General features: G+C 41.1%; 1 protein-coding gene across 1 annotated transcript in view; it reads right to left on the reverse strand.

Moving 5' to 3' along the window:
* ano7 (anoctamin 7) overlaps positions 1-12,764 on the reverse strand; it is a 53,149-nt gene that overhangs the window by 39,749 nt on the left and 636 nt on the right. The gene's annotated exons all lie outside the window — the stretch shown is intronic.

Raw genomic sequence — 12,764 nt, forward strand, 5'->3', positions numbered from 1 at the left:
CCCTAGAATCAAAAATTGAATTTATGAGTTCAGTACATGGAAAAGACATACGTTGAGTTTCAAACACCATTGTTTCCTCCTTCTTATGTAAATTTGATTTTTGCAAAAGACCTCTGAAGAACAGGCGAATCTCAACATAACACTGACTGTTACGCAACAGTCGGGATCATTAATATGTACGCCCCCAATATTTGCATATGCCAGCCCATGTTCAAGACAATTAGACAAGGGCAGCCAGTATTAACGTCTGTGTCACGATCATTGCCCGTTCCTGTTCACTCCGGACTACATTTCCCATGATCCTCCATTGCTCATCACCTGCACTCACTTCACAATCACTACACACTAATCACCACACCCAGCTGCCACACATTACCTGGACTATAAAGGACTCATACACACACCACCTCACCGCGAAGTCTTGTTTACCCAATGTGACATTTCCGAGCGTTATATCCCTGTTTACCCGTTTGTTACTGTTCCTGCCTGATTCCTGTTTTACGACCCATTGCTGCCTGCCTCGATCCTTGCCTGTACCCTGACTATGACTCTGCCTGTTCCTCACTGTTCCTGTTTGTTCCTGTTTTGACCCTGCCTGTACGACCACTCTACTTTAATAAAAGCTTGCACATGGATCTCTGCTTGAGTCCCGCTTCGTTACAGTCTGGATCTGTGCACAGCTGAATCATCAGACTAGGTAAGCAAGCAAGAACAACAGCGAAAAATAGCAGATGGAGCAATAATAACTGACCGATCGATGATATCATGATATTTTTAGTGATATTTGTAAATTGTCTTTCTAAATGTTTTGTTAGCATGTTGCTAATGTACTGTTAAATGTGGTTAAAGTTACCATCGTTTCTTACTGTATTCACGGAGACAAGAGCCGTCGCTATTTTCATTTTTAAACACTTGGAGTCTGTATAATTCATAAACACAGCTTCATTCTTTGTAAATCTCTCCAACAGTGTAGCATTAGCCGTTAGCCACAGAGCACTATCAAACTCATTCAGAATCAAATGTAAACATCCAAATAAATACTTTACTCACAGGAATCGATGCATGCATGCATGCAGCATGAATAACGAACATCTTGTAAAGATCCATTTGAGGGTTATATTAGCTGTGTGAACTTTGTTTATGCACTGTATAACTGCACTTATAGTCGAGAGCTCGGGAGGGCAGGGAGAGAGAGATTTAAAGGGGCCGCGCAGCCTGAATCGGCGCATAGTTAATGATGCCCCAAAATAGGCAGTTAAAAAAATGAATAAAAAAAAATTATGGGGTATTTTGAGCTGAAACTTCACAGACACATTCAGGGGACACCTTAGACTTATATTACATCTTTTGAAAAGACATTCTACGGCACCTTTAATGCATCCTTGCCGAATAAAAAAACATCAATATCTCTTTTTATTTGTATTAAATCTTAACCCAAACTTTTGAATGGAATATTTCTACAAAAATATTAAGCAGGAAAAACTGTTTTCAACATTGATCATGATAAGAAATGTTTCTTGAACATCAAATCAGCTGCTCCTCAAAACTAGCCCAATCGAATTTCAGGGGGGTCCCACGGTAAAAACCACTGGTAAAATGCGCATTCCATGGACTAAATATCGCGTTATTTTGGGTCGATTCAACCTGAGGACATGAAAACAACCCACGGCAACAGTGTAAAAGTAGCCCAATTCCGCGGGAAAACCGTGGACTTGACAACACTGATCATATGACATTGTAATAATATTTCATAGTTTTTCTATTTTATCTGTATTTTTGATCAAATAAATGCAGCCTTGGTTAGCATTAGATGCTTATTTCAAAAACATAAAAAAAGTACTTATTCCAAACTTTTGACTGATACTGTAAATAATGCATTAACCTGTTTGGATATTTTTGAGGTATTACAATGCTCTTTCAGACCTCAAACAGAGCATGATGATCAAATAGTTCTCAAAATTAAAACCTATATATATATATATATATAGGTAAAGTGAGATGACTTCAGAAGAGTAAACAGCATACAATGAACCAATTAAAGATGTGCACACTATGTACTTAGAAATCCTCCCTAAAGAGCCTAGAGTCCCAGAGAGAAACTTTATACATACTGTAGAACAACAGTACAAACACTTTCCTTCAACCACAAATATATTTCATATAACTGGGAAAATGAATGAATGTTATTGCATTTTAGCAAAATATCAAACCAAGAGGCATTAAACACTCTATGTCTATGAAACATTGTATGTGTCATTACACCACCCAAGTGTTGAGTCTGATCTCTGAAACAGATAGAGTCAGGATATTAGTTAAAGGGGTCAGTGAGGGAATCACTTCTACCAATTTAGCAGTCTGAGGGACAAATTTGGGTCATGTGTCATACTAATGCATGCTTTAAAGTATTACATCACTGCATTGTTTCAGACAGTTGATCCTTCTAAGTAATGCTCAAAACTTAATAGTAATTTTAACATAATAGTAACGATAAAATGACAAGAAAATAACAAAATTAACTTAAACCAAATTTAAGTAATACTCACAGCGATATAATCCAGCATAATTTAAAGGCATAGAATTGAAAAATGAATTTACCTTGGCATAGTTGAATAACAAGAGTTCAGTACATGGAAATGACATACAGTGAGTCTCAAACACCATTGTTTCCTACTTCTTATGTAAATTTGATTTGTGCAAAAGACCTCTGAAGAACAGGCGAATCTCAGCACTGACTGTGACGCAACAGTCGGGATCATTAATATGTACGCCCCCAAATTTTGCATATGCCAGCCCATGTTCAAGGCATTAGACAAGGCAGAATTAACATCTGGAGCAGCACAGCTGAGTCAACAGACTTTATGCAAGCAAGGTCTGAAGCAAGCAAGGACAACAGCGAAAAATGGCAGATGGAGCAATAATAACTCACATGATCCATGATACCATGATATTTTTAGTGATATTTGTAAACTGTCTTTCTAAATGTTTCGTTAGCATGTTGCTAATGTACTGTTAAATGTGGTTAAAGTTACCATCGTTTCTCACTGTATTCACGGAGATCAGAGTCATGTCGTTATTTTCATTATTAAACACAGTCCGTATAATTCATAAACACAACTTCATTCTTTATAAATCTCTCCAACAGTGTAGCATTAGCCCATTAGCCACGGAGCATACTATCAAACTCATTCAGAATCAAATGTAAACATCCAAATAAATACCATACTTACGCGATTAGACATGCTGCATGACAAACACTTTGTAAAGATCAATTTTGAGGGGTTATATTAGCTGTGTGAACTTTGTTTATGCAATGTATTATGGAGTCGCGAGCTCGGGGGGCAGGGAGCGCGAGCATTTAAAGGGGAAGCACGCTGAATCGGTGCATATTTAATGATGCCCCAAAATAGGCAGTTAAAAAAAATAATTTAAAAAAATCTATGGGGTATTTTGAGCTGCAACTTCACAGACACATTCAGGTGACACCTTAGACTTATATTACATCTTGTGAAAAAGCATTCAATGGCACCTTTAAGAAATTAAAGAAATTAGAAGACATTCATCTCAGGGGCGTCGCTAGCCAGTGTTGCCAAGTTTGCGGTTGTTTTTCATGTCCCCAGGTTGAATCGACCCAAAATAATACGATATTTAATCCCTGGAATGTGAACTTTACCAGGGGAGCCCCGCCAAAAGAGCAAATTGGGCGGGTTTTGTTGTGAAAACCTGGCAACCCTGTCGCTAGCCCCTTTTTACTGTGGCAAGAGCCCCAGAATAGCTTTTCTGTGCCCCAGTAAAATTTTTCTTATAGGCCTATATCATTGTCTGATGAGGTACATAGGTCACAGTAGATATACTTCTGAAAATATGCTCTCCTATTCATTGAACATTACCATTTACATAATTTGAATTATCTAAAACTTGAAGGCAGATAACGCTAACTGAAGTGAAATGCTCGCTGTGCTCCTCCTCCACTTTACCCTATGTAATCCTTGACAAGAAGAGATTAGGCCTATACCACGATACTATACCAGGATAGCTGTGGTAATGTGTTAAATCTAAAAAATGCTGGGTTGTTTCAATCCATGTTTTGGTTAAATATGGACAAACCCAACCGTTGGTTTAATTTTTATTTATTTTTTTAATTAAATTTAAACTCAGCAGTTGGGTTTGTCCATATGACCAAACATGGATTGAGACCACCCAGCATTTTTTAGAGTGTTATATGTGAGTTTGCATTATGCAGTTTGCATTGAATGGGGACATCCCGTTTTCCAGATATAATTTAGTAAAATATTTCCCAGTAATTTTTTCTGATATATTGTGTGATAGGTAGGTTACAGTAGATAGTAGGGCTGCCCTCTAATTGTCGCCTTAGTCGACAAATATTTTATTAGTCGGCGAGTAACAGAAAGAAAAAAATATTTGTGGCAAAGTCACTGTAATGATTCAACACTCGACATGGGATCCATTTTGCAAGCTTTATTAAAAGCAATCGTCGTCGTACAGGCAGGGGTCAGCATCAGCAAACACAGCAATGTAGAGCAGGCAGAAACGTGGTCAGAGACAGCAGGCACAGGGTCGATGGGCAGGCAGCAAAGGGTCAGGAAACGTTAGGCAAACAAAGACAGTAACAGGTAATCCAACAGGGTAATAACGCTCAGAAATGACAGCCGGTGCAAGATCAAGACTTCGCGGTGAAGTGGTGTGTGTGACAGTCCTTTATAGTCCTGGTTATGAGCTGCAGCTGGGTGTGGTGATTAGTGTGGTGTGCTAGGGTGGATGTGGCAACAGGTGATTGGTGTGACGTGAACATGTGACAGACAGGGAGGATTGTGGGAAGTGTAGTCCGGGAACTGACAGGAGCAGGCGATGATCGTGACATAACGCCCCCCTCCTTTTTCGCGCCGTAAAAGGAACAGCTAGGGGGGGGGGTGACCCCAGCGGGTCAGAGTCCATTAAAGGCCATAATAATTCGCAGTTCAGAGATGGACATAACAGTTCAGTGGCCCTTAATGGCCATGGTTGAGCAGGGTCCATAATAGGTTCGTGGACCGAAGGCCTGGATGGCACCAGCAGGGCAGAACGCTTGGGCGGCGGCAGCGGCAGTGCAGGCGGCCTGGCCGGCGGCGGCAGGGCTGACCAAGGGTGCTCAGTGGTCATATCAGGGAGAGCGGACAGCTCGGTGATGGCCTCCGTGGCCGTACCAAGGAGAGCGGACAGCTCAGTGATGGCAGCAGGCTCAGGCTGGGGCTGCTCTGGGACGACAGCTGGCAACTCGGGCTGCTCTGGCACGACAGCGGACGGCTCGGGCTGCTCTGGCACGACAGCGGACGGCTCGGGCTGCTCTGGCACGACAGCGGACGGCTCGGGCTGCTCTGGCACGACAGCGGACGGCTCGGGCTGCTCTGGCACGACAGCGGACGGCTCGGGCTGCTCTGGCACGACAGCGGACGGCTCGGGCTGGTCTGGGACGACAGCAGACGGCTTGGGCTGGCAGACTGTTACAAAGTCCATAGAGCTCGAGTTCCTCAACGCACGCAGGACAGCCAAGACATAAAAAGTGAGCACGACCCTCTGGGCCAAGACAGGACAGACCAGGAGAGCAGGCTGTGCTGGAGCAGACTCACTGGCTGGATCAGGCTCTGGAGCGGGTTCACTGGCTGGAGCGGACTCACTGGCTGGATCGGGCTCTGGAGCGGGCTCACTGGCTGGGGTGGCCTTACTGGTTGGAGCGGCCTCACTGGCCGGAGCGGACTCACAGGCCGGAGCGGACTCACTGGCTGGAGCGGCCATCTTGCCCGTGGGCACTGGCAACGCAGCCATCTTGTCCATCGCGTCCAAGGCGCTTGAATCCATAGCATCCGGCAAACTTGAGAGCGCTGCAACAGGCGAACTTGAGAGCGCTGCAACAGGCGAACTTGAGAGCGCTGCAACAGGCGAACTTGAGAGCGCTGCAACAGGCGAACTTGAGAGCGCTGCAACAGGCGAACTTGAGAGCGCTGCAACAGGCGAACTTGAGAGCGCTGCAACAGGCGAACTTGAGAGCGCTGCAACAGGCGAACTTGAGAGCATTGCAACAGGCGAACTTGAGAGCGTTGCAACCGGCGAACCTGAGAGCGACGCGGCCACCGGGCTTGAGAGCGAAGCGGCCACGGGGCTTGAGAGCGAGACGGCCGGTGCTTTGGAATGCAAGCCGCTCGTGCTGAAGACAGCGGTGGATCAGCCACACTGGAACGTAACCCTCTCCGCTCCCTGACTGATCTAGAGACGTGACGTGACTCTGGGCGATCAGCGGAGACATGAACTGTTGCTGTTGTGATGGTAGCCGCCATTTTGTGTGTGCTACCTGGCGCGGCGGCCATTACGGGGTTCACCATGGTGTCGCATTCCTCCGCGACACCCACAGTAAAGCTGCTGAGTGACGAACGCGGTCCCTCTCGTCTTAGTTGATTTTGGAGAGGTTGGTTGACGCCGTCACAGAAGAAGTCAATCAGTGCACAGTCCGGAAGATCAGATAGGTAAGCAATGTCCAGATATTCCTGCACATAATCCTCTAACGATCGCGTGCCCTGCGTACTCCACAATAACAACTGATCAATGTCCATACCGTACAACTGAACTCCGGGAAAGCTGCTGGATCGTGGTATTGGCGAAGTCTTCTGTAATGATTCAACACTCGACATGGGATCCATTTTGCAAGCTTTATTAAAAGTAATCGTCGTCGTACAGGCAGGGGTCAGCATCAGCAAACACAGCAATGTAGAGCAGGCAGAAACGTGGTCAGAGACAAGCAGAGGGTCAGGGCAACAAGCAAGGTTCACAGTCCAGAGAGCAGGCACAGGGTCGATGGGCAGGCAGCAAAGGGTCAGGAAACGTTAGGCAAACAAAGACAGTAACAGGTAATCCAACAGGGTAATAACGCTCAGAAATGACAGCCGGGGCAAGATCAAGACTTCGCGGTGAAGTGGTGTGTGTGTGACAGTCCTTTATAGTCCTGGTTATGAGCTGCAGCTGGGTGTGGTGATTAGTGTGGTGTGCTAGGGTGGATGTGGCAACAGGTGATTGGTGTGACGTGAACATGTGACAGACAGGGAGGATTGTGGGAAGTGTAGTCCGGGAACTGACAGGAGCAGGCGATGATCGTGACAGTCACGCATTTCGTGAGGGATTGATCATTAACGGTGGGTCCTTGTGGTAATCACAGTATCGGGCAGGAAACCCAAACATTCCCCTATCATCCATTGTCCTCAAATTTGGCTTATCATTTGAAACAGTAGCAACTTTACATGGCCGCTCACTCTAACATAACATAGATAAATGTGTGTTATTATTAGGTGCATATCCAAGTGTAAATTATGTGACTAATGACTTAAATAAACGAACAGAAAAATCTTTAGACCGGGGCAGCCCTAGTAGAGAGATACTTCTGAAAACAGGCTTTCCTATTCTTTGAATGTAATCATTTACATCATTTTAATTATTTAAAACCTGAAGGCTGATAATGCTAATTGTAGCTAAAGTCTTGCTGTGCTCCTCCTTCTCCATTTTGTTTCCATGGAATCCTTGAATTGCATTCCCAGTAGGCACAGGACATCACTGTAATTCCAGGAATACGTGAGACTGCAACTTTGGACAGATGTCAAATTTTGATGGACAAAAACTTTTTTTTTTTTTTTTTTTTTTTTTACGTCAAGCTTCCAACATTGGACACACGTCAAAATTATTATTGATTATATCAAAACCTAATGTTGTCTTTACATCAAACTCCAACGTTGGGCAAATGTTGCATTTTGGTTGGAATAAATCTCTCAAATCCCAACCTTAGCTGTCAATTCCAACTTAAGGAAAAGGTGATTACATATAGTTAGTATGGATTTTGTTGGCAAGACACCAAACTTTTAACCAAGCCAGGTTTATGTTAGAAATGGAAAAAAAGAGAAAATCAACAAACCGAGAAGAGAAACTTGGATACCATGGTCTAGATCCACTGTCAATCAGATCCAAAGTATTCATCTTAAGACATCAGTAGAGAAAGTTAACAAACTTTAAAATCGTAGAGAAACTGAAAATCTCAAATATTTGATGGCTTCATTGGATTAATGAGACGTGCAGTGAATTATCAAAATAAACTTTTATTGTAACACATTTAAAAATCTTGCTTTTTTAAAGAGATGACTTCACCAAACTTTCTGAAAATGTATTCACACAATTTACAATGAACTTAAAAAATAATAATTATAATTTGATGATAAAAAAGTTTCATAAAACTCAAAATTGTCCAGAACTCTGACACCTCTTTTAAATTTCAGGTGTACATGGTCTTTCACTGATGTATTTTATATTGTAGAACAAAATATGAAAATATCTTGAGCTTGTGTTAATGGGTAACTTCACCCATAAATGAAAATTCTGTCATTAATTACTCACCTTCATGTCGTTCCACACCCGTATGACCTTCATTCATCTTCAGAACACAAATTAAGATATTTTTGATGAAATCCGATAGCTCCGTGAGGCCTTCATTGCCAGCAAGATAATTAACACTTTCATATGTCTAGAAAGGTACTAAAGACGTTGTAACAGTTCATATGTACGGGAAGAAGGAGGCAGGAACCAGTGAACGTTAAACACATAACTTTAATATAAAATAAACAAAGAACAATACAAAAGTAATGCCGGCAGACCCTCACGGACGTCTGCCAGCCTCACAAAACATAATAAAACATAATAAAACATAAAATAAAGTCCAGGCCTGGTCCTCTCTCGTTCTTCACTGTCGTCGCTCCTCCTTTTATGCTTCCGGAGCTTCTCCGTGAGAGATTCGAGACGGGTGCGACTCACAGCTGATGCTCGTTATCACTCGCGTCCAGGGCCGGCGATTGCTATAGGCGAACTAGGCGGTTGCCTAGGGCGACAAATATGTTGGGGGCACGGGCGCCCTCTAGGGTCGCCGTTACGTTACGTTAGGTGCGCAGTTGATGAAGAAAATGAAGCGGTCTAATAAACCCTCCGGTGCACAGGGACGAAAACGGAGAAAGATAAAAGGAAAACCCAGTATAGAGGTAAATCTTCTCATCTCAGCCATTAAGGTGTTAAATGAAATAAATGTGCTTAGTATTGTGCATCATCACCTTGAACTAGCGGTTAAACGGATTGTTGTTGATCCGTGATCCGTTCGGATCAAGCCCCACGGTTCGGGACGCATGTGATTCACGGATCATTTGCAAGTTTCACCGCAATAGAGTGAACAGGTTATAATTTGAACGTGTTTTGTTTTGCTATTTCACACATTAAATAGATATAAAACTATTCCAGCGCTAGAAGAGGAAAAAGAGGATTTAATTCGGTATCGCACGCAGGTGTTATCGGTACGCGCAGACGCGCATACAAGGCTCGCGCGCACAGAGAGCTAGAAAGAGAGAGAGAGGCGCGTTCCAGATAGCTCTTAAACCCTAAATTAATTTCTCTTTCGCGTCCTCAATGCACTTGGATGGTCACATACACGCATTATGTCAGTCAAAATAATAAAATAATAAAGTATTCTCGAAAACACATTCGGTTATGTCTTAATTGAACGAGGTGAGAATTCGGAATCGGAAGTGTATATTGGATGTGCGCGTGCATGGAGTCTTACTCTTAAAGTGACAGCAACCTAAAAATACCTGCGGTTGTCTGTCATGTCAAACAACAAAACACAGCTTTAACAAAGATTAATCTATATTACATTACATTTACACAGTGAACAGTTTCATTTTATATTTAATTATTACATTTCTGTACACAAATTAATACTACAGTTAGAACTCATATTTTATTTGTAACTTTATGTTGCATTTATCTATGCTTGTAGTTGGTGTATAGTATTTGTCCTTTGGGGGGAGGGGGGCTAGGGCAATCTCGCCTAGGGCAACCAAAGGGCTAGAGCCGGCCCTGCTCGCGTCACCTGCCTTGCGTCAGTACTTAAAGTCAGTATTTAGTTTTTTTGTTGCACAAAAAGTATTCTCATTGCTTCATAACATTAAGGTTGAACCACTGTAGTCACATGAATTGTTTTAAATATGTCTTTAGTAGCTTTCTGGGCATCTGAAAGTATTAATTATCTTGCTGTCAATGCAGGCCTCACTGAGCCATCAGATTTCATCAAAAAATATCTTAATTTGTGTTCTGAAGATGAATGAAGGTCTTACGGGTGTGGAACGACATGAGGGTGAGTAATTAATGACAGAATTTTATTTTTTGGGTGAACTAACCCTTTAACCCATTCTGAAAACTTTGGGACAATGGAAAAATATGTATCCTCATTAGGATTTAGGATTCATTCCTGCAGCACTACTTGTCATCAACCTGTGGATTCAAAAGATTACCATTCATTTAGGAAATAGTGAATCTAATTACATTATATAATGGTGAATTAATCAAATTAACCACAAACAATCACATTTATCCATATGTGAGTGTAAAACCTAAAAATATTAGCCTATTAACATTACAATAGTGTGACACTTGAGTAAAGCATTGATTTATCACTCAAGTCAATGTTTCCAGCGCGTCCACCACTCTGACGGAGCAACCCGCTACTAATTCTGGGCATTTTGTACAGAGCACCTAAAATTCTTTTAATGAATTGTTAGCAAATGGAAATTTATCACTGATTAATTAATGAATGAGTACTTTTGCATAAAGCAAAACTAAAAAGCAAGGTTAAATGCACCTTCTCTGTTGTTTACCATCTTTGTTTTTACTAGCTAGATTTCAGGCTACATTATTTTTATGTTAGTGTAGCAATGCAGCTAAATGAAACTTAAAGTATTTAAGATAGATGGAAATTGGTGCCAGTTCAACAATCCATTGCTGACAATGCTAGCTCGCTATGTCCCACATAAACTATAAAAATAATACAGAAAATATTATCATGACCAGAATTAATTTTCCTCACCTCTTCTCATGGTCAGCATGCACAATCTTCTTTGTGTTTTGGTTACTTAAAATCCTGATGTAAATCCAACATGATATCAACTTCAGCTGTTGTCATATTCTACATCAAACTGACTTTGACATTAGACGGTGTGCTGACATTCGTGACACTACCAGGTTAACGCTCATCGCTGTTTGAATGAGTTGTATGCGAGTTTGTATTATTTGATTGAATGAAGACATCCTGTTTTCCAGATCTAATTTACTTGGCACAGATTTGATCCATAACAGCTTGTTAACGGTTAAAAGAATGCTTGCTTATCTCTTGTAATTTGGAATCGTTTCATCTGTGGCTTGATTTGGCCATCATGTTGAAAACATAAAACCAGATTTAAGCGGGTTTTGAATATTATCAATGTTATTGAAGTTATCAATGTTATAAATTTTTGGACACCATTGTATTTTTTTCTCTCTCAAGATCTAGAATTAGTGTTAGAAACAATAATAATAACTAAATAAATGTGCTTCCTCATCTACCAAAATACCAGATGTGTGTTCATGTTATGTGCCAGAGGAGTGTGACTTCACATCAATCTGTGGGATTCAAACCACACAGCGAGCGGGACAGCGACAGTGATCTACTGTACAGAGAATGATCCTACTGTACAGCTTCAAACCCTATAAGTCTAACTGGAGATGTAAATGGTCATTACATTTTCCCCATTTTGCATTTTTCATCACACTCTTTGATCAAAGCTACTTAAAAATAATACTCATAATCAGTTCCTTACTCTATATAATTCAGATCCAGACTTTGAACGTTGTCTTCAAAAGCCTTGTGTGAAATTTCAAAAAAACTTTGAATTTTGAGTGTATAAGCTTTACTGAGCGATGTCAAGGTAAGTCTAAAGAGTTTAGAAAACTCTAGAAAACTTAAGTTAGATCAGCATCAGACATTTACAATGGAAGTATATGGGATTTTAGTGGTGCCGAGTTTAGAGGATGAAGCTTGAGTTGCAGTTTAAAACTACACTCACTTTATTTTAAGGTGACATGTTTACATTGTACTTACTCAAATATGTACTGAGTAATATTAAAGGATTAGATCACTTTCAAATGAAACTTTCCTGATATTTTACTCACCCCCATGTCATCCCAGATGTTCATGTCTTTCTTTCTTCAGTCGAAAAGAAATTAAGGTTTTTGATGAAAACATTCCAGGATTTTTCTCCTTATAGTTGACTTTGATGGCCTCCAGACGGTTAAAGGTCAAAATGACAGTTTTAGTGCAGCTTCAAATTGTTCTACATGATCCCAGACGAGGAATAAGGGTCTTATCTAGAGAAACCATTGCTCATTTTCTTAAAAAATAAAAAATAAAAAATGTATACATTTTAACCATAAATGCTCTTGATCTTGAACTAGCTCTCTTCTTCTTCTCTATTAGAATCCCGGCAGTGTATAGACACTGCTAAGTGTATTACTGCCCTCCACAGGTCAAAGTTTGAACTAAATTGTCATATACAATATGCTAGTGCAAGTATATAACAATTAGTTCAAAGCTAGTTCAAGATGAGCATTTTTGGTTAATCATTTTATTTATTTTTTTTTTTAGAAATTGAGCGATGGTTTCTCTAGATAAGACCCTTATTCCTCGTCTGGGATCACATAGAACGCTTTGAAGCTGAACTGAAACTTTAATTTTGACCTTCAACCGTTTGGAGTCCAGTGAAGTCCACTATATGGAGAAAAATCCTGTAATGTTCTCATCAAAAACGTTAATTTCTTTTTGACTGAAGAGAGAAAGACATGAACATCTGGGATGACGTGGGTGAGTAAATTATTAGGAAATT

Source organism: Chanodichthys erythropterus, chromosome 17, assembly GCF_024489055.1.
Source record: "Chanodichthys erythropterus isolate Z2021 chromosome 17, ASM2448905v1, whole genome shotgun sequence".
Taxonomy (NCBI): Eukaryota; Metazoa; Chordata; class Actinopteri; order Cypriniformes; family Xenocyprididae; genus Chanodichthys; species Chanodichthys erythropterus.